This window comes from Gavia stellata, chromosome 24 (genome assembly GCF_030936135.1).
Source record: "Gavia stellata isolate bGavSte3 chromosome 24, bGavSte3.hap2, whole genome shotgun sequence".
In the NCBI taxonomy this organism is placed as follows: domain Eukaryota; kingdom Metazoa; phylum Chordata; class Aves; order Gaviiformes; family Gaviidae; genus Gavia; species Gavia stellata.
In genome coordinates, this window is record NC_082617.1 from 13,120,546 (window position 1) to 13,146,511 (window position 25,966).

Sequence of the window (25,966 nt, forward strand, 5' to 3'; positions counted from 1 at the left end):
ATTAGCTCAAACATCTGCCTAAGCACCCATGCTGTTTTCATATAATTAAAACAAGTCTTCCTAATCCCACTGGACAGTCTTTAAAAACTACTCATTTTCTGCATTATTTACAACAAGGAAGCAGCCAAATCCTCCCATTGGTCCTTGAAGGACATTAAAAGGACCTCTCACCTGTCTTCCCTATCTCTATTATTTCACGATATTAAGTACGTAAAGGAAGCCTGAAATCTCGCTGGCATGCTAGAAGCAAACCCTAGCAGTCTCCGAGACACGCAGTGAGCCCGCTCTGCTCCTGGAGGACGTTCCCCCTGCGAGCCAGAACGGCCAGCACCCGAGAACCGACCCGCGTTCCCCCTGCAAACCTTGCGCCGACAGTCAAGGAAGCGAAGGGAGAGGACGCTCCTTCTCTAAAAATGTTGCCTTTTAAAACCAGGAAAGGACTTCTTGCATGGTGCCTTTGTGAACACGCGTTTTCTGGAATATGTTTAAACCACAATGGTCTGTTATAATTATTTATCAAGGTACAAATCATTAATGCAAAATTTCTGCAGGCCCTGAAGCAAAAAAAGTTAATAAAATATAATGTCACTAAATTAAACATTTTAAACTTTCACAATAGAGTAACTAGTAAGAAAAAATAAAGGAAAATCTATGTCAAACAGAACTTGATGAATAATTGTAATAAATAATGTATTTTTGAAGAATTTTTCATGAACATTTTTCAATGTCATTAATTATTTATAATTATTCACCACATCATTTCTGAGAAGAGTTTTCGGACTCTAACTTGTTTGCTGACAGTTTGTTCAGATAATTAATATTCAGAAATTTCAGACCTGGACCTGGCACAGTGTTTCCCTCTCTCTCGATGAGAGCAGTGCAAATCCCCGGTGCTGGAGGGGATGCTCAGGTGACCAGTTTGCATTTGGTGTTTCCGGTAGATCCGTCCCGGAGGGTCTCCATGGGCAGCAGCGGGGAGGCGAGTCGTGACCTACCCCATGGGGAGGGACCCGTGGCTGTCTCAGGAGCCTCCTAAACGGGGAGTGACAGCCGAAAAGGAGATGCGTGGGTACCTCTCCTGCGAGGGTATCTAAATCACGGGAGCCACAGGAGGTGCTTACTCATGCGGGAGCAGGTTAAGCAGTACTTGGGCACTGTCACGTTTAGTGGCTGGTGGTGTTCATGCATGAATTACGCCAAGTCAAACAAGACGGAGCGCCCACTGATGAGACCCGGCCATGCCTTACGGGTGCCAAGAAAATGTTTGTCTGTTTAGACAGGGTTTTCCTGCTCCTGTAGAAAGCATGGACTAGATCCCCAACCGGTGGCAGCCAGGGGAACTCCAGCGAGGCTGATTTACACCACCTGAAGACCTGGGCCCATGCAGGTCCTGGTGTGTGAATCCATACTAGCGCACACGGCAACTTCATATGCAGCTTGGGCTGGAGCGTGAGCATCAAGAAGAGAAAGTGCTCAGTAATTACCACTTTGGGGAGAGGCAGACAGACATGCCTCTTTATTTCCATATTCTTTATTCCTGAAAACTGGCATTTATAATGAAAAGCAAATAAACTCTGGGAAGAAGGTGAGCTATGTTAGCAGCCTGGCTAATGTCAGATGTTGCAAGGGGGAGAGTGATTTGGTTTAAATAAGAACTATCAGGACCAGTGCAGACTTCCAAATTTTTTTCTTGAATTACAAGTACCTCCTGTACCACGACGTGCATGTAAATCCAGAGGAGGAAGAAACCCTGACTGTGAGCAGTGTTTTTTATGAGGAAGCAAGCAACATCTGTTGCTCTGAGCCGTATTCTTACCTGCGCATTAAATAGTGGGCATCAAACACATATTTCTTGCCCAGCAGAGGAACTTTGATCATTGCATCATAGTTACAAAATGCACCTAACATTCAGGGGAGATGTTCCTTTACCCTCTCCCAAGAGCAGGACACTGCCCGTCATCTGCGCTTGCAGCCCAGCTGGAGCCCGACGCCTCTCGTGCATGTCTCAGCTGGGCGCTCACGGGCACCGGCTCCAATGCTGGGAGGTGCCCAGGCTCCATTCACCCGGGCGAGAGGGTTTCATTGTCGGGTGCAGAGGACGTTCCTCAGGCTCTGCTCTCTCCGAGCAGCTCTTTGCTCCCACTGCTCGCGCTTTGCAAGCTCCATTTTGGGCTTTAGGATCCTGTCAGCAGTGGATCCGATCCACAGCTCCACAGCTCTGCCCAAACTGAGTCTGCAGATCCAAGAGCTGTCCTGTAGACAAAGACAAGAGCAAGGCTTGGATCTGTTCCCACAAGATTTAATCAGCTGAACGTGTGCCCACGCAGACAAAGTGAACTGCTGTCCATGAACTGAATCTCAATGACCCTTGCTCTCCTCAAATGAATCTGAGTATCTCCTCATATTTTACTTGGAACAGCTGTTAATTGCTCTGAACATTGTTGTTCTGCTCAGATTTGGTGCCCCTCTCTCATTTGGTGCGCATCACCTCTGGACTGGTAGGGAGGCTTTGAAGCTACCCTCTTTAATTGTAATTCAACTACTTGTGATATTTTGGTACCAATTAATATTGATTTTACAATTGGTTTACAGAGATGTTGTTTTATTACTAATATATTTAATGTGCAAATCAATAAGAACACTTGTTTGGCTCTCTCCCTAGAAGGTAATAAAATCAAATATCTCAAGAGTAAAATGCTATCTGATCCATAAATGGCAGCAGCAGATGCTTAATGTAATAGTTAAAGACTATGCAGCATTCTTGGCACCTTCCATGCATTTTCCACATACACTGTACTAAAGTGACACTCAATAACTTGCTAGTTACAAAAAGTTTGGTAAATTTGTTGGCACCATGTCAGCCTAAAGGAAGGCTTCAGTGTCAAGGAATGATGTTACATGGACAAACTAGATATTCCTCGCTACTCCTTGTGCAGAGCTCCTTAGGGTTTCCCAAATTGGGACTCCATAGCGGAAGGCAAAATCTCTTCACGTCTCTCCTGTTTCTTGAATCCCAGGTGATGGTAAACAGCTTGGTGGAAAAAGGACCTGAAAGGAGGAGAGAGGAACATGGATTTCTGCAGAGTGACAGCTGTCCAAGCCTTCTGAAAGAGTTAAAGCTCTGCCGATGCTTCTGGGAGTCGTTTGCAGAGAAAGATTTAGGCAATTCTGCTGCTTCATTGCAGGTTTCCTCTGGTACTTTTCTTCCCTTGGGTTTTACTGCCGAGCGGATTTGTTGGAAGCCAGGACAAGGTGGAGGCAAGTCTGCTCATCATTCCCACCCCTCTCTCCAGGGAACTCATCTGCTCCACAGCTCAGTCCTGCTCTGAAATGAGCCGCTCCCGGTCCGGGCATCGTGGCACTTTCCATCGCACCTCAATGTGAAATTGCCAACAGCGCCGTAAATCCGGCAGTGGGGCTGGTAGAGAACGGGCTTCCATACCAGGCAATTCCTGAATACCTTGGGTAGGAATGCTGGAGAATTAACAGAGATCAAACTAACTTCAGAGAGGCTGGGGAGACGCAGGCCAAAGCGGGGAAAAAAGCTGTGCTTTGCCTGTTCTTTCTCTAATTCCTGCAGAATCAACAAGGTCTCCGGGGTCCTGCGGTTCCTACAGCACCGGCGCGGCAGCGTGGTGGAAGGAGCAGCTCCGTGGACGTGGGGTTTGTGACACGTACTAACGGCAGCCTCGCAACAGAGAGGGAATTTACCTTTGGCTAGTGAAGATGATTTATGGGTGAGCAAATAATGAACCTGGCAAACAGTACATAATAAAGAGAAAAATCTTACACTTTTAATTAGCCAAAAATAAATGACTGAGCATGGGGCTGAATCCATTGTCTCCGCATCTCAAGTTCTTCACCTTTTGCTAGGCATGGTCTAAAAGCATATGGCGGAAGTTTTAATTTTCTTTTAAAATTACTAGAGAATTTTGAAACCTCTTTTCTGAAGAGGAAGGAAAGAACACTCGAATCATCTCCTCTGGCAGTTTTGCTGCTTTTCCAAGATCTCTTTAGAACTGCTTGTATTTGCATTTGCTCTTCAGACTCCTGTTGCTGGAGCTGCGTCATGGTGCTGTAGAGTTAGTTACCCTCTGAAGTGCAGCAGAAATGACCCCATAATATTAACTGCGCAAAAAGCTCTTTCTTCAGCAGGCTGCAGGGCTTTTTGGGGAAAGGATCCTGTGTTTGGTGCATTTGCGCAGTTTCTGATGCAATGAACCTGGCTGCAGCCCCTTGGTCCTGTTATTACAACAGCAATTACTAAATAATCACCGGGATTATCGGAGATACCTGACCTTCGGTATTCCACTCAAGGAACCCCCCCAGGGACAAGAGACTTTCCCCAACAAGATTCAGGGCAAACCCTTGAAAAGAAGGTGAAGACTACCAAACATTTTGAAGTCAAAATGAATACCAAAGTTCTCTGCAAAATGAAATTCTGAACAGAGTTGACAACTACTCAGTTGTTTAGATCAGTTATTCTCAATCAGGTAAAAATAATGCCTAACTGCTCCAAACAAAAATAAAGACCAGAGTGATGCATTTCAGCTTTAAATCACCAGTGTGGCTGGATTTGCAAAGTACTGCAGACCTGGCAAAGCTGCCTCCTTCAGCAGAAAAGCATTCCATGCATTTTTCCAGCGGCTGCAGGTTTTATCGGAGCTGCCGTGCTCCAGCCTCCTCCACGAGCCAGCAAACATCGGTGGCAGCGAACAGGAATCCCCAGCCCTGAGCTCCCAGCCTGGCTGCTCGCGCAATGGCTCTCCGGGGGCTTGTTGGCCGACGGATAACAGGGTCTGAAGACATAATTCCCTGCAATTGACCCAAGGACGTGGCGTTTCCGTGAGTGACCCTGCACTGCAGCTTCTCACTCTCTGCTGAAGTGCCCTCCGGAGAGGCTCAGGGAGCTTTTCATCTGGGAGCTGCCCAAGCTGCCGAGTGCCGGCGTGGGACGGGGGCCCGCCACGTCCTTGCGGGAGCTCACATAGAGAGACTCCCAGGGCAATGGCGGATCTCCGTGTCCCCCCCGCAGTGTCACAGCCCCTTGTGCAGACGCCACCCCAGCAGCCCCTGCCCAAGGAGCGCATGGGGCTGCACACGCGCTCTGGCAGCACCCCCGAATTGCACCGAAAAGGCGGGCACGGGGGGGTCAGCAGCAGCTAAAGCCACATCTGGGCACTCCCCATCTTGTGTACCGGTGCACCCAGGTTGTCTCCTGTTTCGACAGCCCCATGGAGAACACCCATTATTACTGCCCTAAGAGTTATTATTCTTCTTAATAAAAGATGCAAGTTAAGTGAATGTGAAAGTGTCCTCCTGCGTGCTCAGCGCCGGCTGCCAATAGCCCCGCGCTCTCATTCTCCCTCCATCATCTCTTGTCCCAGACAGGTGAAATGGGATGACTGCCATTGTGGGGAAGTCATAAAGTATAAAATGCTTCATTTGTTCATGAAATGGAAATTTGAACAGCCAGAGAGAGGGTCCTTGCAGCGTGTGCTGCCTCATAACCAGCCAGGGGGGCTTTGCAGTGCTCCTGCCACAGGGAAGCTCCATAGGATCCCATGGACCTGGGGGCTGGAGAGGTCCCACGGAGCGCCGTGGGGTCCCATCCAGCAACGGTGCTGTGACGGTGACAGAAACAGCAGGATCATACGTGGTTGGAGGTGCAGCCCCACTGACGCTCCCTGCTTGGGGAGGACAGGGCGCTGCTGGTGCTGCCTGCTGTGCCCACAGGGCAGCACTCGGCCAAGCCCGCCGCCCCGGCTGGCCGTGCAGCAGCCGGTGACGCTGCGTGGCACAGCACTGGGGGTGGGCACCCTCCCTGCCGCCTGCCAGGGGTGTCCCCTCAGGGCTGCTGCCACTGCTGCAGCAGAATTGCTGCAAGGTGTGCAGGAGCTCCAGGCAGGCTCTCTGCCCGATGGCGTCAGGGTTTTGAAGGGAAAGGGGATGTCACGTGGAGTCAGATTTTTAGGAGGTGCTCAAAACATGCAGGTTGCAGTGGGAGTTGGGTGCCCGATGCCACAACCTGCACGCTGAGCCCCCAAGCCCCTGTCGTAGCCGGCCCGTGGGCTTGACGCAGAGCCTGCCAGCCCTCCATCGCTCTGCGCCGGGTGGTGGTGGGCGAGCGTGTCTTGGCTGGGGCGGAGAGCCCACATTCCCGTCTGGAATATGCAACATGGAGACAATAGAGCAAAGTGTAACCACTGTTTACAGAAAAAATTGTCAAGGATTTATTTATTGGAAGTGACTGAGGAATATGAATTCTACACTCCATTTAAAATGCTTTTTATTTCTCTCAGCCTTGGGGCTCTGAGTACATCTAATTTCACCCATAGCTATAATTCTCCACCAAACAGTTCCTGCTTCTCCTCTGGGTTCCCGAGGAGTCATTTTGGTTTATGTCCTCTCCCGATGCAGCTCATGCAGTGGCTGGAGACAGTTACACGCCGGTGAACTTTCCAAACCCTCCCTCCCCACTGGGTGCACACACACATGCAGCGCGAGCGAGCGGCATGTGCTGGAAACAGCTTGACACCGCACTATATATTTATTTAAAAAAATAAAACTCTAAATGTCTTTATCATGTAGGGGTTTCTCCTGAGGAGCCATGTATTTCACTTCAGACACTTTGATTGTCCCTACCTTGCAGCTAACAAACTATTAGTTTTGTTAGTATATTTATTCCACTAAAATTGGAGCCTGTGATTACAAATCCAATACTGTGATTGAGTCAGGATTTGGAAATAAATCTGTCCGGGACTCATCTGGCATTTTGGTGCCGGGAGAGCCGGCATTAGGCGCTGCTCCTGCAGCCCAGCTGCAGGCTGGACCATCCCGGCCACGGTCCCTCCGGGGAGGATGGGCAACTGCGGGGCACTGCTACAGCTGGCTCCGCTCAGATTATTGATTGGGGCGTATTCAGTACTGGGAACGGAGCCCGTGTTCCCAGGCGGGCAGGCGGTGGCTGCAGAGCCTGGCTTTCCAAATTGTGACTACTCAGGTGCACAGGTTTTTAAGCTGTTGCAGTTTGCCCGATATCCCGACCCTGCAGGGTCTATTGCTCTGCAAGGTTTGCGGCATCCAGCTGGTGACCCTGGCGTCATGGCAGCTTTTCTGCCCACGTAGCAGATGCCCCTTCCCGGGGGGGTTTTGCAGGCAGGGGAGGCTGCTGAGCCCCTGGGTGGGGAGCAGGATGCTTTCCTTCCCCAGGGGCAGAGGGATGCTGGGGAAGGACAGGGTAAGTGTGCAGATGTGTGGCAGAGCAGGACTTAAACCCAAATTCTCGGGATTTTTTTAGGAAAAGCTTGTAGTTTCTCACTGTTTCAATTTCTTCTCCAAAAGCGAGGATAGCAGTTCATCCTCTGGGATGTGGTTTCAGCCGGGAGCTCTGCGGGCGGGGGCCCTCTCTGCAAACAGGCACACAGCCCCCCCCCGGGGGCTCAGTCTCAGCCAAGCCCACCAGGAACGGCTGCGTGCGGAGGGACGGGGATAGCCTGGGTGCTCCCTGGCTGGGACTGTGCCAGGAGAAGGGGTAGGGAGTGAAACGGGAGAGGGGCAAGGCATCTCTCTTGCCTTTCTGATGTCTCTCCAGATTATTTTCAGTAAAGCTTCCTTGCTGAGAATATTTACTTTTTTAAAAATAAATTAGTTGTTCACGTTCTGCAGGTAGGAAGTGACAGCATTTTAACTGTTTGGGTATTACTCCTTGCAAGCTCTCAGGGAGGGAACTAGCACAACAGAAATCACAGCGCTCGCACAGGTAATAGCAAAGATTCCCCTCTGTGCCACACGTCTCTGGGTGGCAATGACCTTGCCCCGGGGCAGGGCTGCCCGGACACCACCCGTGTCCTCCCCAGCCACCCACAACGGCCCCGCTGACGTGCAGCATCTTCCCAGGCAGCCCCAGCCCCAGCTGCTGTTTCCATCCATGGCTTCTGCAGCGCAGAGCTCGCGCAACGCAGAAGCCCGGCCCTGGCATCTTCCTTCAGCAGGGATGCAAACCCACGACCTGGAGGCGAGGTCCCTGTCCCACGCCCTGAATCCGCTGCCTTCGGCTGCGCTGCCTGCGGCTCCGAGTCCCTACAGCAGCTAACATGAACACATGTGCTACCGGTATGTACATACGGAAGAAGCCTGTCAGGGAAGATTAAAACCCCAGACAGTCTTTATCGTAAGATTATTTTTTCCATTTATTTATCCCTTTTTTTCCCTTTAAGCAAGAGTAGTCAGGTTTTGATATGATTAGAATTGCAAATCTTGCATGTTAAAAGGGAAGCACTGAAGTAAAAGGATGCTGCCTGTGTAATGAGACACATTTTAAATCCAGGCTAGGTAAATTTTGTGTTGAGCATAAAGGGTATGAAATAAACTAGCAGTAAGCTCAGCAAATGCCCCAAGGCGCGTCCCCATTAGTATTCCCATTTGTGAGCTCACTTCATAAGACTAATGGAGTTGCTACCTGGGGACATTAATTGTGCATGACACCATTGCCGAGCCTTTGTGCACTCTTACTAATATCACAGTGCCTCCTTGACAAAACGCCTGCAAAGATTACAAACATACCTAAAATAACTGCCACATTCACACTCATATTTGACAGGGATCTTCAAGTTCAGTTACAATAGAATTACCATCATTTCTTACACCTCTGGCTTTTTATTACATTAAACAATGGTTGATATTGCTTCCTTAAACCAGTGTCATATTGTGTAAAATCTATCTATCGCAGGCTTTTCTATTAAGCCTCCCATTTATCAGGGGAATGTATAGCTTCCATACTTGACTCTTACTACAAATATTATATATTATATACTTAACCACGCATGCACAAGTACACATACACCCTCCCCCTGTTTTAAAGGCACAGCAATATTTTTGAGTTCTTGCAATTAATACCGAAAGGCTCTGTCATAGTGTAAGTTGCTCACAGGTCCAGCATTAATCAGAACATGATCTGTGGGGAAAAGTCTTCCTGGGTCTGCGCTCCCTGTTTTGAATCCTAGTGTCCAGGATTAAGATGATGGATGAGAGGATTTGCTAAATTCACAACAACCAGAGCAATATTGTGTTTAGGAAAGCAGATGAATTGGCATCTTCCGGAGCTCCGACACGCTGGGCTTGGCGTTTCCAGGGCGCACGGGTGTCAGCGCGGGGCTCCCTGCGTGCATGTCCCATGGCTGGCCCTGCTGCGCTCCCTATCAAACACATCAGCTGCGTTAACTGCTCCTCCCACGGCTGTCAGGGCTGCGGAGGGGCTCCCACGGCCGGTGCGGGGAGGCCTCTGTGGGATACCGAGGGAGATTTCATCCATGGAAGTGATGTTAGAACAAGATGCAACAGTGAATTAATGAAAACCCTTTGGGGACTCAGTGCTCAGGTCCTTGGAGTGGGGGTTTAGTCCTTAACTAATCTGATTTTTTCCAATATTTATTTTAGAAATAAAGCATTTTACTTTGTTATTGGCACTGGCATCGTCCGTGCCCCAACAGCCCTTGATTCTGCTCTTTCCCCTCTGCACTAGAGTCTCCTCTGATGTGTCCTTTTGGAGAAGAGCTGCAGCAGGCTGCAGGTAAGGGAAGTTTGACGGATGTGATGTGCATTAGAAAACTCTTTGGGACACCTTTCCTTGCTGGTGGCCAGTGTGGAGGTGAGGCCATGGGTTTGTCTTCAGCTGCCCAAGGACATTCTGACTTTACCAGGTGGCAGCATTAAGTAAGCGCCCAAGAGAAAAGTCTGGCTCCATATTCACTAGACAACAAAATGCTTTATCAAGGGAATGTCCTCTTTGGAAATCAGGGTTTACTCGAAATTCCTAAACTTTGAGATGGACAAGATAAAGACATGTCGAGACACGTGAAAGAAGACGTCTGGCTCTGCTCTCAGGATTACAGCTGGATGAAGTTGGGTTTAGATCTCAATTGCAGTAGCTCTGATGTGCAGTTTTCGAGGACGACACTGTGGCACTTCAGTAGTGGCCTTTCCTGTTTCTGTTCCTTGAGACTATGACAGGATCTATTGGCAGTAATAGTAATATTAATTATTAATTTGCAGCAGTGCCTGTCAGCAGCTGATCACAAACTTCTTTACAGACATAATATTCTGCAACTTGCTGCAGCAGGAAGAGGCACAGAGGTGACCACTGGGCAGAGCTGCCTCCCAGGGCTTTAGGGAATCTTCCTTCATCGGGCTGGCCCTGTCCCACACTTCCTAACCCAAAACACGGACAAACTCATGCGAACGTCCAGACAAGAGGAACTACCAGGGTATAGCAGTTGGCTGGTCTTTGCATCAAGCATTTAAGAGAAGCCCTGGAGAAATGAGTTTGAGCTAAGAAATACACAACATACGCATAAGGACGATCTGCCCCGCGGAGCTGGCACTCTGTGTTTTCCTGCCGTCTCAGTGACTTCTTGCCAAAAAAGGTTAAAATGCCGGAGTTTTCTCTGGAATTCTGAAGTTGGGACTTAAAAATACTTCAAACACTTGGTTTAATAGACCTTCACATCAGCGTATTCCCTGTTCCACATAGCTCCCTAGTGACACAGGACCTTTTGTCAAGCACATATGAAATTAAGTGAAATAAAAATCATATTAAAAATTATTACCATCTAACAGCCATTAGTCTGCACATTGCTGTCACGTCTTGATGGATTTCTCACTTAGTTCAATGAATGTTCTAACGACAGTGATAAAATCACTCAGAAAAAATATAATAAACTGTTAACCCTTTATGCAGCTGCTTGTTTTTCAAAACCCTCTAAGAATTGTTCAGCGATAAGTTGCTCCCCGGGGTGCACGGCTGGAGGGGAAAGCCTGCCACTGCCTGCCTTGGGTGTGCTGGAGGGGTGGAAGTCCTGTCCCCCCCTCCCCAGCAAGGGACATCATACGGGGCTGGGCTGCAGCAGCGGGACCAGCGGGTGCGTGGCGGGCGGGAGAGCAGCGCTGGCTCAGCCCTGGGCGGGCATCGGGGCGGACAGGGCCCCGCGGCTCTCGTGGGCTTTGAGATCTCTCCTGTGGGGGGACGTGGCTGAGGCCTCATGGCAGGGTCGCAGGAGGAACCCAGCTCGCGTGGGAGGATGCAGTGCGAGTTAATTGTCTCTAATTACAAAGTGGAGCTTGTATAGCCCAATGTTTTGGTGAGTGCTACGAGGAAGGGGATGCTTTGCCTGCCTGTCCCTCGAGCCCAACACCCAGGCATGAACGCTCACCGTGTGCTGGCTCTGGAGCCAGGACTTGCAGGCAGCGGTACGGGGTACGGGCAGCATTGCCCGGGTAACTGCTGGAGGTGACACAGCCCTTCGCTGCCAGCAGAGCAAGCCCAGGCTCCACAGGGGCCCCAGCTGAGGTCTCCGTTTCCCTTTGGAAGCACTGGACAGGCTCCACTGAAATAATTCCATGGACCAGCAACACAAGAAAACCACACAGCACCTCTCATGTCCTCCCCGAGGCTGATTTAGTACAAGGCAGGAGGATTGCAAACCTGTCAGCAGCATTTGAAGGGAGCTGTGGGTGTGAACGGCTTAACGAAGCAGGAGAGTGGATGCTCTGCTCTGGCAGGAGCAGTGAAATCCCACGGGAGGCTCATGCCGTGGAGGATGAGAACCAAGCACAGCTCCTGTAAGGACACCAGCTCTGAGCTCCTGCTGTGGGCTCCAGCGCCACCGTCACACACCGAGGTGCAGAAGAAAGGGATGCTGTCGGCACACGTTTCGGGCAGGGAATTCAGGACAGGTGGCTCCGAAGCAGAGAAGGAGCACTCCTGCTCCTCTGCCCTCCTCCCAGCTGGTGCCAGCACGTTACAGCGCAGGAAACAAACGGCTCCGTTTTCCTGACAGATCCGAGGGTGCCGGAGGCTCAGGCTGATGCAATGGTGCTTTGGGGGAGCATTGTGGGGCTTTCCGAAGCGGATGTGACAGCGGGGAGATGGTGTCTTCGGGTGCTCAAGCTTGGAGGAGTAGATGTGGAAGTACAACATGGCTCCCTGAGAAGGGCATCTGCAGAGGGTTATTAACATAGAGCTACTTAACAGGCAATCAGGACGGCCTCGTTAATAAAATACATCCATTTGAATCACATGAATTATGCTGTGTGCTGCTGGAGTTCTCCGGCTAATAGCAGCCTCGGCAGCCCGGCATCACAAGGTTTGTTATGTCCTGCAAACTTAATACATGCTTACTTCTACAGAAAAGAGCTGGTAAGAAAGTCAATGACAGACTGCAGGAGCAGACGCTGCAATATAATAAACTCAGCTGGCACTTTTCCTGAGTTGTATTTAGCCTACCATGTTTCATGGAAGCCTGGCTGCGGGCCAGCATGTGCAAGCATTAGTGCATGTGGATGTGCCCAGCACTTGCATGAGCCGCAGCAGGACCCTCATGCTGTTTGCAGGTGGCATCAGCTGTCCTCATGCCAGCTCCTCTCCGCTGGTTTTGCCTTTCAGGACCCATTCTACATAGAAGAGAGGCCAACAACTCACCCTTGACATTAAACCTTCGTGCTCTGAGCAGCTTTGAAACCAGGCAGAAGGAGGGTCGCCAGCCCTGAGCACCCAGCAAACGCTGTCGAGGATATTTCTGGTTGTGGGGAGCCAGGAGGGAAGCGAACGCGTTTTTGTGAGTGTTGTCACTCAGCAAATTGTTCTGCGAGACACCTGATTGCGGTATTAGAAAGACAGATTGATGTTCTCAGGAAGATCAATGAATTCGCTGGGCTTTCTGATGACACACAGCTTGCCTCCCAAGTGACAGCCCGACGTTTCACCGCTCTGCTCCCACCGCAGGGACACCGACACCGGTGCTGCACCTGCACCTACGGCACTCGCACCCCCCCGGGCTGGGGCCCCCCCCCCGTGGGACCCCTCGCCCCAGCACCGAGGCACTGAGGGATGGTGCTGACGGTGGGAGGGAGCTTGTAGAAGAGGAACAAAAATTAGCAGCAATTGGAGGGAACTGAAGACAGAGATAAATGGGTTTCTGGGCAGACTGCCTTAGGAAGGAAGCAAGCACTGGGGCATGGGAGCAGCCAGCCTGTTCGCTACGGCGGGCACTGCGGAGGATTGGAGCACTGCAAGGGGTTGCAAGGTCTGAATCCTTCCTGAAACTATCAAGAGAGAAAACACATGGGACGTTGGAGAAAAGGAACGTGGTTTCCCGGTGGCACCTCAGGGGACACGGGTGAGGCCCCGCAGGCTGGGACCTTGCAGAGGCAAGGCTGGCTGGCAGAGCGCAGCACGCCTCACGCAGCCGGGCGGGCTATGGGTGCAGCTCCCGCAGTCCGGTAGCCCGTTGCCCTCCGACTGCCACGGCGCGAGCTTGCCTGCCTGCCCGTGGGGGCTGGCAGGGGGCCGCAGGCAGCCTCGCTGCGGACACCGCTAATGCAGAGGTTACGTCTGCTGCTGTGGCAACACGGCCACGGCAGAGCCGTGGTGCTCGAGAGGAGCTCAGCGATGGAAGAGCCAGGTGCTAAATGGGAAATCTGATTGTTCATCCTTTGTTTTCCTCCTTCCATGCCGAGAGTGAATTAAGTCAAAGCCAATTCTGAGGAAAAGCAGATCTCTCCTACCATCCATCACGGACGAGAGCACGGCTGGGCAGATCTACAAGCCTCTGAAGGCCTGTGCAGAGATGTTGTCCCAAATCTCATCTCCATGGCTCATGGTGATTGATCTCAGCCATTCAGACCTGTGGAGCTCAATGATTTCTCTCTCCTAACCTCTACCTGGTTCCTGGCAGTATTTTATACGAAAAGATTCTTGTAGGATGGTTACATTTTTAAAATAAACTTAATCAGATCTGAAATAATGGGACTGAATCCATTCACTGCCTGTAGCTCAAATGTGCATGTCAAAGCTGCCGTAGTTATCCCGCGCTCCCGGAAAGGTTGCATTATGGGCTTACATTGCATTTTGGCAGAAACACAAAGGGTGACTCTGGGCCCCGGATTTCTGGGAAGGAAGGTGCCGCTGTGTCACCAGGCAGGCAGCACTGGAACGAGCAGCACAAATGATTGAATTAGAGATCGAGTCCTGGCTTCCCTCCAGATGTTCTTCCAGCTGAGCAGCAATAGTAACTGCAGCTCGTCTGCTGCTGCTGACCTGTGGAACAAAGACTGAAGAAGTCCTGGTTGAGCTGCTGGGCTGAAGGGCCTCTACTTTATGCACCTTCACATTTGTAGGACATTAACTGGCTGTCTTCCTGAGTTAGGGGCATTCATTATCATTTTTATACAAAGAATTATACACATGTAGGACTGGAACCGACCTCAAAAGATCACCTAATCCATCTCTCTGCAGTGAGGCAGGATCACATAGTCCTGGATGATTCCTTGCAGATGTTTCTCTAACCAGTCTGTAAAACCTTCCAGTGACCGGCCGTAGCCTGTTATCTGCTCTGGAGTATAACTCGCTTATGGTTTGGAAGTTGCTGTCTTACCCCACCTAGATTTTCTTTCCTGCAATGTCAGCACAATATTTCTGTCCTTCCCATTTACAAGAAAAAAGGACAAGTATCTTTTTTGTCTCAACTTTTGTGGACTCACAGACTTTAATGGGTCGAGCTTCTCTGCTTTGCACTAAATAATTCCAGCCCTACCAGTTTTCCATCATGCATTTTATTTTCTGAGCCTGCTGGTTTTGGGTTGCCTCCGGATTCTCTTCCATTTTCAGTTTCCCTCTAAAAGGGAAAGCTGAGCCCTCCCCTGTAAGTAGTAAAGCTGGATTTTCTCTCAGGCTAGAAATGTGGGCTACGCTCTCCCTGCAGCCTAGCACGGGATCTGTAGCAGAGCATCACGTTGCTGACAGATGCAGTGGTTATTGCAAACCCTGGATCCTCACCGTCTTCTGCTGACTCAAGCAGCAATCCACACTCTGCATTTGTGTTCGATTTTTCCTCTTCCATGTAGAACTACTCTGTGCTTGTCTTTACTGAATTGCCCCTAATTGGTTTCAGACTACGGCCAAACGCATGCAGATTATTTTAAATTCTACTCCTGTTTCTGAAATGCTTACAAATCTCTTTACCCTGTCACCCACAGGTTCTGGTTCAGATGAAAGGCTGGGCAGCAGGAGCACCTGGGCAGCCACGCAGGCTGCTCCCCGGGGCTCCTCTGGCTGACGCAGCACAGACAGCACCTATTCCTTAAGTGCAGGCCGGTGGATTGGAGACGCTGCCTGCGGAGTGGTGGTGGGTGCCCAGCTGGGCAGCAGCACGGTGGGAGCGGCAGGGATGCAGGAATGCAGCGGATGCAGGGATGCAGCATCCCCAGACCTGGGAGAGGCTTCCTGGATCAAACCTAGGGGCAGCCCGTCCGGGAAAAGGCGGAGGGAAGGGAAAGAACGGGCTCCAAGCGTATTGCTAGTGTAAATTAAATCAGCCTGTTAGTGCTGCCTGTGAAGAGGTCTGTGTAACTGCAAGTGCACCACTCCAGAGACAACGGCGGGGAGTTTTTATCGCTGTAAATCGACGAGGGTGTCCTGTGTAGTAAGAGGTTTTAGAGGATAGGCTACAGCCAGGTAATGAAAGCCAATGGACACAGAAACAAGGCAGTTTATGCCCTTCCTCCCTGTTTAGTGGATCTGGGGCGTCTTTTTTGTTTTTTAGAAATGTGTGTTGGGGAGCATTACCTGCTACTAAACAAGAGGGAATAAGGTGGGACTGCGAGCCTCGTTCTTGGAGTGGTGTATATAATAAATTGAAATAGTACATAAATTAGACTCCTGCATCCTAACCAATGGTTTAACATGCATTAGAGAGCGTGACTATTTAATGGGCAGAGCACAATGGAGGACAGGTCCCGCCCGCCCTGCTGCAATGAGCTGGTGGTGGCCACTGAACTCTCCCGTTGGCTACTGACGTCTCCATTGCAGGCACCCGTGTGGCCAGAGACCTGGCACCCAGCACTGCCGCCGGCCGTGCCGGGGGACAAACCCCCCCACGGGGGCCCGGGCTGACGGCCCCCTCGGCCAGAGCCCCATTCGCCCCAGTGAGCCGGGTCCTGGGTGCTGCCGAGCGCTGGCCTCTCCACGTGCACTCGGAGCGCAGCGATGCCTCCTCCCTGTGGGACTGTGGTCCCCAGGGTGTCCCGGGGACCCGGGAGGAGAAGGACACACGTCGGGCCAGGACCTGCCGCTGCCGCAGCACGGGGACTAATGGTGCAGCAGGACCCCTGTGAAGAGCAGAAACTGGAAACATCAGCTATGCCCAAACTCTGCTAAATGACCTGGCAAACGGTTCCTTCCCCTCCCTCTTCATGCCTGAACACATCTTATTTGTCAATGGAAAAGTTTCCTCCTAATGAATTTGCCATAAAAAGGAGAAAAATGGCCATGGCCTCAACGCGGAGAAAACGGCAAACCTCATCGTGGCAATTAAGCAGGCACACGAGATGGGAAATCTGCATGTGTCCCGGAGAGAAGGGGTTAAATTGCCATGGAAACAACCATGCATTATTTACATGGCCTAATGAATAAAACATTTAAGTAGTAGGCTAATAAATTTCAGAACACAAAGCAAAGTAAGCTATGATTTAAATATATGCCTCTGATGAATATAACTTGAGTTATAGAGCTGAAGCAGTGGGAGACCCAGCTCAGTTTTACACCCTCATCTCACTAACATGAAGGTATATCTTCTTTTTAATAAATGATTTTTCCAACGAGCACACAAATTGGCATGAAATTCTCTCCTGTCAGGCATCCTGAAGCCTGTTCTAATAGCTTTTCTTGTGAATTTCTGTTGAGGTAGGAATGCTTTTGTTTTGGTTTTTTTCCCCTCCTGCACATTATGCCAGATTTCAGAGCAGGATAACATTAGCAATCAATTTGTTAAACTGTTAGCAGAACATATGTCGGAAGGTTTCAAACAGACCCAGACTGAAAGATGTGTTGTTTATTGTGTATTGTATATACGTGCGATCCATATGGCTCCGAGTACAGGATCCCTTTGTTTTCCACCCGCTGCAGATTTCTGCGTGCGTTCTCCATGCGGAGCGGGAGCCGGGTCGGGGAGAGCGGGGCGATCGGGGAGAGCACGTCGCCTCACGGGAGCTTGTCCCAAGGGCACCGGTGCTGGCAGGGGCACAAGGGGGTGGCTCAGGAGGGGAGCGTGTCTGGCAGCCCGGGAGGGCTCCCTGCACGCCAGCCAGGGCCGCCGTGCTGCGTCTCGGGCCGGCGCAGGCTGTTGAGAGCGGGCTTGAGCTTCTGCCTGGCCTGGGCTTTGCCGGCTGCTAAACAAACCGTTTGCTTTGGGAGAGGAGTTGGTGATGTGCCCTGGGCAAGGGACGGCAGGTCCCCAGAGGCACGTGAAGGTTGCCCCAAACTTGTATTTGGAGCATGCCTCTCACATTTCCCACCACTTAAATGGTTGTGAGAAGCAAGGCTGGTGCGTATGACAGGGAATACTGCGTGTGCGAGGGGGATCAATGGAACTGAGTTAGCCCATCGCCGTTTGCTTTCTGTGCAAACCCCAGATTTGCACAAGCTGAACAGTGACGGTTTTCCAAACTCCAGAGCTGTTTCCACCTGTGCTTTCTGCTGCAAAACCACCCTCCTGGCGAGCACAGTCACACCGACAGCGGCAGCAGCGGCACCGGGGCCGGGGAGCGCCAGGCAAACGGAGGGCAGAAGACAGGCAGCCTGGCAGTTCTGTATGAGCCGAGCGCTCAGACGAACCCTGCGCAAATGAGGGAACCCCAAGGCTCCTCTCACAGCGGGGGGGTGATGGGGTGGTCGCTGCTGCCCTGGCCTAACTGCCTCGCTGCGCCGGCGCAGTGCGCCTGCACGGCTGCTGTCCCGGGGTGGGAGCGGTGGGGTTCGTGCTCGGGGGTGACGGGGCTCAGCCTCCCGCTCTGCAGGCAGGTGGGACCCTTTTATTACCCGTACCATTTTCTTACCACGGACAGGTTGAAATCTGCGGTTGCTATTTTTAGAAGGATGGTATCTATCAATTCAGGTAGCAGATTGCTGGCCACAAAGATAGATGAAACAACAGCTGGTGCTTCTGAGAGAGATCAGGACAGTGGAATAGCTGCTGCATGCTGAGCCCACACACCTCCACTGTCAGCGGCCAATTTGAATGCAGGAGCTCAGCAAACCCAAGAGCTCTGCAGACACCCTGGGGTGCTCGCTTTGCTGGGGACCCCCCGCAGCCGCACCAACCTCCACTCAGGCATCCGAGCATGGTCGGGGTGTCCTGGCCGCCCGCTGCAGGCTGGACGGTTCTCCTTCACCCTCTGTCCCCTTGTCGGCAGCTCCATGTGCCCCATCATTCTGCCTCCTTAATTAACTGCCGCAACACGGCGTCGGAACCCTTGCCTAATCGGCCATCCCAGCAGCTATCGTTAAGTCATCCATTTGACCATTGCTGGAGGCTCCGCGGTGCCAGGCTCTCCGCAGAGCTCCCAACCACCCTGATTGATTGCTGCTGCAAGCCAGGTCACCAGTGACCTTCAGCACGGCACGGGTCTCCCTCTCCTTCCAGCTTTAGCTTTCCTGGCCTGTTCCTGAGCAATTAGCCTCTTTGGTAGTTACGATAGCATAAGCCTTGTCATGCGATGAATTCATTTCCGGAGTCAGTCAGCAAACAACCGGACTTGCGCTCCACCAGTCAGTTGCTGATGGTTTTTATGACAATTTTTGCTTGGAAAGATCTCAGCACCTCGCCTCAGCCAGCCTTGGGAAGTCGGCAAAGTCCAGAGAATGAAAGACTCCTGGACAAACGGTGTATGAAAGTTTCTTGGTTTCAACCCAAGAAACCCAAAGTTTGCTTTGATTCCACTTGTTTTGAGTTTTCTTTACTCAAAAAGAATAATTTAAGCTTGAATGATGAAATATTTACCGAAATTAAATTTTGAATGGTATATATCTTCACAAAAGTGCCATTTTTAGTCCTAAAAAGTGAAGCCTGCAGGGAGAGGTCTTAAACCAAATGGTATTGTTGACAAAGCAGACAAGCTTCTGAGACATGGTCTCTTCATCAGGTCAATATGTGCCCAAAAGAAAGTTCACTTTTAACAACTAGCCAGTTAGTTAATAAAAGATAGGTTATCCTTTGCCTTGATCATCAGGACCATGACATTTTTGGTTCAGAGAGAATTATTTTCTGGAGAAATCCTGGAGTTAAAAAAACAGAATGAAGGATCACGTTGCCTACTTGTAGACAGGAGATGGGGGGAGCGGGGGGGCGGGGAAGAAACCAGATGAATTGTGTTGTATAAACAATTTGTTATGAATTATCCAGTCAACTGTAATGAAAACATATGGACAAAAATCTCAAGAAACTCCTCCAATGTTTTAAAATTTGAGTGATGCTGATATTGATTGGGTGTATTTTACGCAGCTTGGCTAAATGGTGCTGCAGTGGCAGGAAAGGGCACTTGAAAGAATTGGAAAGGCACAAATCTCAGTGTACATTTTTTACATACCAGAAATCATTTTGATCAAGCTTATGTTTGTGAGTATGCGAAGTTATTGACTTTTATTTTCAAAGTGAAAGACTTGTTTTGAAGGAGGTTAAGAATGTCAAGAATTATTCTTAAAACATAATTTCTAGTTATATTATGCCTATACTTAAATGTTGCTACAGAGTATTCTTGCAAAGATTTAATTTTTGTTGGTCAAATAGCCTTTTTTTGTTTTATTTTTAAAACCCTGAAGGAAGGTCACTGAACAATGAGTTGACTAAGACTGAAAACAAATGTATTTACGTTGAACTTACAGATCTTGATGTTGAGGGTTCCCTACTACCATAAAAAAAATAGACTTATATTTTATATGCTTATAATAATAATGGAAAAGCTATACTCCAAAAGGAAAACAGAAGAGTTTCAGCATTCCAGCAAAACCAAAGAGCCATTTTCTTTGTATAGGGAAGTTTCAAAATGTGTTGGTTTGTTCTGATTTTGAGAAAAAAATGGGAACCATCAGAATTTCCTCCAACAATGGAGGAATCTGAGCCCTGCCAACGGGCAGCATCCTCTCGGTGGGCTTTGCCCTGAAGAATCAGGTATGGGTGGGGACCTGCGCCTGCCCTGCAGCCTCTGCTCCACGCCGGGGACCCCAGTGCCGAGCCCCCTCCTCTGTCCTTGTCCCATGCCGGGATGGTCCCTCCTCAGCGTTGAGCCACGTCGTGCAGCCCGTCATGGAGGAGCAGAGATAGGATTGCTGCTGGGGGCCGCGCTGGCACTTATCCCACCCCGCTCCCCCTCTCTCTCCCCATTAATACCACCACAAATTAAATGACAACGATGCAAATGCGGAGCACGGCATGGGGAACGCTGCTGACTGCATAATGGCCGTCATCGCTGCCTGCATCCCGTCACTCTCCTCCAGGTAATTAATTGCCCTGTAAAGTGCTTTGAGATACACTGTATGAAAAATGCTTTATAAAAAAGACTGATACAATAGAGCTGTTGGTATTTAAAGTGGTAAAAACCAAGATAGGAAGACTGTTGGCAAATACATTTTTAGTCACTCTTTAAATTAGAAAGGTCCATCAATGAAAACTCGGGCAATTCATTACCCCCTCGCTGCTGCAGTGCTATGTTTAAGGTACACACATATATGGGCCAGAATCATAATCTCCATATGAACTAGTTATTTATAACTACTGACAGGAGGAATTATGTGAAATAAACATAATTTATAGTTATTCCAGGAAAAGCCATCAAAATGAAAACTAATAAGGATTTCTTTCAGCTAAAAAGGTGTCAATTTGTTAGAAACCGATGGGCAATGTTAATGCATCTGACAGAATTATTAATATATTTTCAAACAATGTAATTGTTTATAAGCAGTCCACCTCACTGGGCCAGGGACCATGGTGGTGGTGATGCAATGGAAAACACCAAGGCCTTGGCTTGTCCAGTGACTTTTTTCTTCTTCACATTGGCAACTCCCATTTTTTACAGCAAATGCTAAAACCAACCCAAAAAACGGCATGAAGCGCAGGACGGGGTCCAGTACGGAGCGGGGTCTGGAGGCTCAGGAAACACCACTTGTGCATGAGGATGTCACCTGTGCTGCCACTCCAGTGACCCCGGCTTGGCCTCAGCTCCATCCCAATGCCCTTGGCCTCAGCTCCATCCCAATGCCCATCCCATCCCACCCCATCCCATCCCCACCCTGCAGGGTCATGGCTGCTGACGGCATTTCCCGCTCTGCCAAGAGGCCTGGGGCTGTTGAGGTCCTGTATGGAGCTACCGGGCATAAAGCCCAGGCACCCCCAAAACCCTCGGGGGAGGCTGCCCTAGCTGTTGACGAGCTGAAGACCAGACCCCAGCCCTGGAGCCCCCCGGGTGGGACAGACAAGGCTCTTTAATGCAGCGCTGATGTCCCCCTCCTGCTGAAGTGGCCGCACGAGCCACCGCCGGGTGCTGCTGGATGGTGACAGTGACAGTGTTTCCACAGGGTTGCACTCAAATCATCTACCACAATCCCTGGTTTGCATGCAAGCCAAAGGAATTGTCCTCTTGGTAAATTCCATTTTATTGACAAATGGGTTTTTTTCTGCAGGAATTGTCTTGCAACATAATAATTTCCATTTTAGAACATGAAAAGAAATAGCGGGACCAGTCCTGGCATGGGAGAGACCGAGCACCGCATGCCACAAAGGCGGCGTGAGCAGAACTGAGCAGCGGCGAGGCGCCGAGCAGGGCAGCACCTGGAAGCGAAGAGCTTGCAAACCCTTCATGACAGCAGTGACTGCGGGAGCTCGGAGTGACTCATTTTCTTTCCCCCTTAACCGTTCACCAGAATGCTTCAGACCTGCAGTGACATACTCTGCATCGCTGTTTAAAACGTGCCTGCAAAGGCTTCCCAGAACTTTTCATTTGCTGCTTTTGCAGTCCAAGGGCTCTCACCCGCGTTTCATATAATTTAGTATTGCCACAAAATTGGAGAGAATAATTTCAGATTCAAAAGAGAAGTGAGCAAAGGAGAGATCCCCAATCCAGCACCATATTTCTACCTACAACACAGGAACAGCCGAACTATAGAAAAACAGAGGCGTCCGCGAGAAGGGAAAGTTTGTCTTTCTCAGCACGTGAGTTCCCGTCGGCTGTTCGGGCAGGCCGTGACGGTCTGGTCACAGGCCAGGGCTCTTCTGGGCACGGCTCCCTCCTCGCCTCTCGAAACCAAAAGGCGGCAGAGCTCCCACGGCCACGGTGCTCCCGGGAGCAGCGCAGGCAGCCACCCCGCTGCATGCAGCGGCCATCCCACCCAGGCAGAGGGGCTCTGGCTCGTGGTGCCGGGACCGCGGCCGGTGCCACCTGCACCAGGCTCCTTTCTCGCGCTCAGCAAGAGCGACTGAGTGGGAAGTGGCCAAGCCCCGCTGGGACAGCCTGGTTCAGCAAGAGGGACTCCAACAGATTCATATTTTAGCCCTGACCTGGGATCTGTTCTCACACTGTTAGGTCTTGTCACTTGATGCTGCTATTCAAGGTATCCCCTTGGATCGTCACATGAGCAGCTCGCTTGGCTTATTTGATACTGCTCTCAGTCGTTTCAAATCTTATTTATCAAATAGACAGCATTTTGTTTCGATGGGTGATTTTTCATCTTCCATTAGTGAAGTTGTTTCCAAGGTTCCCCAGGGCTCTATATTGGGCCCGTTGTTATTTTGTGTTTATATGCTGCCACTGGGTTATATTATTCATCAGCATGGAGTAGCTTTCCATTTCTATGCAGATGATTCTCAAATTTATTTGTCTGCTAAACCCAGCGCTGTCTCAGCTGTCTCTGCGCTATCAGCCTGTCTCTCTGACATCACAAGATAGATGTGGCAAAACTTTTTGCCGTTAAATTCAGACAGAAGAGGTGAGGCCTGCCTCGATGCCAGCCTTTTATTTCCTGGGATGACACCTGCAATACGATCACTACCGGGACTTCATCGTCCTGTCCCCACCTGTGCACTCCCGCTTTACCTTGCTGCTCCCTACTTGATTTGTTAGCATGCACCACGTTCAACACTTGCCTCTGCCTGCAGCGTGATTTGTGGCTGCCATCGGCGTTGCCATTCCGATGCATATTAAGGCAGCGGGGTTGGGGGACAACCTCCCCACCTCTCGCTTGCTGACAGCCTGCAAAGGCCTTCATTTGTTTGCAAGCACTGTGCAGAAAGATGTGTCCATAGAATCACAGAATCACAGAATCACTAAGGTTGGAAAAGACCTGTAAGATCATCAAGTCCAACCATCAACCCAACACCACCATGCCCATTAAACCATGTCGCACAATGCCATGTCTACACGTTTTTTGAACACCGCTGGTGATGGTGACATCTTACAGATCTGCAAGGGTCTGTGCACATTGATGTCGGCGAAGTGAAACATTTTAGAAATGTTTCTAAGTTTTTAAATGTTTATCATCCAGTAGCATTTAAAAACCTGGTACTCTGCAGGTACAAGTCCCAGGTAGCACCATGCACATTCTTTGTACAGACACACAGCTTGGCGCGTTTCTCCGGTGAGAGGCAACAGACAGTCCTGAACGACCACTGAGGAGCGCTGGATCTCTCTGTGTGGTCCACAGCACCTTCTCACCCTGCCCTTCACCTCCTCTCGGAGGGCTGGGGGCAGTGGGGAAGCCCACATCCCACTGGCCACGAACCATGTAGTGCGAGCCCTCAGTTATCACAGGTTTTGCGTGATCATGAATATATTACAGTCATCTCTATTAGAGCTGACATAGGTTAAAACATACGTGTGACAGAATGAAAGAAAGTTTCAGAGCAGACTTCTGATTTCAGCAGCTGTTGGTAGGAAAAGGAGCTGCTCAGAGACCCTCGCCAGGCTCCTGGGGCTGATCTGGGCAGCTGGGCTTGGAGGGGGACGCCCCGCGACGCTCCCCTGTAGCAGGGGCTGCTGGGGTGGCAGAGCTTGTGCCTACCGATGTCATACGAGGTCTGGATCACATGGGGGACGAGAGAAGCTTGATGGACGCCCACCAGGAGTTACAACCCGGTTAGTGTCCTGTTTCAATGTCTGGGTTTGTTCCCTTCCACGGCAGCGTGCTGGCACCGAGCGGTGCAGCCTCTGCCAGCGCCCGGGGTCCCCTGAGCTCATTCTCCTATTTGTGATCTTCCCGAGCAACCCTGGTTTTTGCCTTTCAGTGTGTTGCCCGCATCTTTAAAAAGTCCTTCAAAAATAGTCAATTTGTTTCTATAAGGATGAACCAACTAGTTCTCGCAGAGACATCAAATAAATCTACTTCATACATTATTTGTTAACTTCATCAAATAAAGTACAATTTTATGGCTTAAATGTCAATCTCCACAGCTCATTGAGTTCTTTAAAACAGCAGAGAGACTTGCCTGTTTACAGAAGCAAAAATTAGGCAGGCAGCTTTCAGCTGGTGCGGGGAGCCTGTTGGTTCTTGTACTAGGAAGAATCATAAAATACATTCAATGTGGAGAGCGTGCAATTTGACAAAGACAATTTGATTTGTCCATGGCTTTTAAAATATTCATACCACTTTGATGGACTATAGTTTTATAAATATGGATTACCATTAACTGGCACAGGCAGTCACTGCCAACAGATAGTGTTCCGTGAGGCTTGTTCGGAATGAAGGCCTCCAATAAAAAAAATCATTATCTCTGCCTAAAAACCCTAATCAGTAATGTTTGGTTCATTTGCAGCTCAGAGGTCAGTAATTCACTTTAACTGCTTATGTGTTTGTGTCGTTTGGGAGGAAAAGCATTTCGTAGTTTTGCTCCTCAGATCTAGAAACCGCCCCTGGAGCCGGGGCAGGCGCTGCCAAAGGGGTGGCCGGGGGGTGCGGGGAAGCCGTGCGGCACCCGGCCCCGAGACGGGCCGGTGGCAGGAGCAGCCACGCTGGGCACAGAGCCGCCCGGCAGAGTCAGCGCTGCCCGGGCTCTCGCCAAGCAAATAAACCGCACGCCCCTGAGCCACAAGGATGCACGGGAAAGACAGCAAGCCCCTGTCCAGGGTGAGAAATTGGAAAGTGATGTGAATTCAGTGAAACGCCTGATATCCGCCCGGAATCTGTGGAAAACCTCCTCCCTGTGGTGCTTTGCACTGGCTCGCAAGAGATGCGATTACCCGGTTAGTGGGGTGAGCACGCTGCATGCGCCAGGAGGGTCTGGGTCCCCTTGGAGGGAAACGTGTGCAGCCCATGACAGGAACGGCAGCGGCCGCAGCGCCGACGGGAGCGAAGGGGCAGCCTCTCACACCCAATTACCCAGGACAGCAGCGGAGCTTCTCCAGCTCCCTGGGTATTCCGTCAGCAGCAGGAGGCTTCTGGAAGAGCTGTGCTCGCCATTCGGCGTCGTGCGTGCTCAGCCAGGACTGGAGTCACAAGGGACGGGGACTCTGACAAGAGCATCTGCACCGGTAGGCCAAGTGGGGGTCAAGAAGAACATGCAGCTGCATCTGTCAGAAAATTAATTTTTTTTTTAAGACAAGGAAAAACTAAGAAGTTGGTAATAAATAAAAAATAAGAGTTGAAATCCAGGGAAAACAATGATAAGGTTTGATATTGCTTTTGTTGGCTTCAGATCTGAAGCAGAGTCTGAGAGTATGGGTAATAAGCACGTCACACACGACTTCAGGCTTGTTGAAGCGATAAACCAATAACTAGCTTGTTCTTGGAATAAAGTACTTTGTGTATGGTATATACACATAGACAAGCATACACAGGAGAGCGCTGGTGCGTCCAGCGTGCAACCTGAGAACCTGAATTAGCAAAGTGCTTTGAGTTTCTAACAGTAATTCAACTTGTGAAGTAGCTTCAGTTTCCAGCCCAAAAGTTTATTCAAGTTAAGAAAACACATCCTCAGATTAAAAAGAGTATTGCACCACTGTCAATTTTCAGATGTTGCCATCACGAAAAAAAAATTACATTTCAGGCTGACGAGCGACTAATCAAGGCAAGTGAAACGGTGCTGCAATAAATTACTCCACAGCGAAATAAACCACACAAACAGACCGATGATAATAAATGTAAATTATT